Genomic DNA, 470 nt, shown 5'->3' with positions numbered 1-470 from the left:
AAATTCAGGAAATTTTGGGGAAATTCGGGAAATTCTGGGAAAATTTGGGGGAAATTCTGAGAAAATTTGGGGAAATTTGGGAAATTTTGGGAAAATTTGGGGAAATTTGGGGGAAATTTGGGGGAAATTTGGGGAAATTTTGGGAAAATTCGGGAAATTCTGGGGAAAATTTGGGAAAATTTTTGGGAAATTTGGGAAAACTTGGGGAGATTTAAGGAAACCTGGGGGGATTTGTGGAGGATTTGGGGCTGTTTGAGAAGGGTTTGAGGGGGGGTTGGGGTTCTTTGGGGATTTTTTTTTTTTTCAGGGCGTTTCGGGTTTTTCGGTGTTCCAGGTTTTCCCAGGATGTTTTGGGTTTGCCTGGGGCTTGTTTTGGGGTATTTTCGGGACGTTTTGGGGCTCCTCTCACCGCCAGGAAGGATTTCTCCAGGGCGAAGCGCACGTTGGTCTCGATGCTGGTCCTTTTCTTG

The sequence above is a fragment of the Corvus brachyrhynchos genome, unplaced genomic scaffold (assembly GCF_000691975.1).
Source record: "Corvus brachyrhynchos isolate BGI_N302 unplaced genomic scaffold, ASM69197v1 scaffold5104, whole genome shotgun sequence".
Classification (NCBI taxonomy): Eukaryota; Metazoa; Chordata; class Aves; order Passeriformes; family Corvidae; genus Corvus; species Corvus brachyrhynchos.
This window is presented reverse-complemented; position numbering follows the sequence as displayed.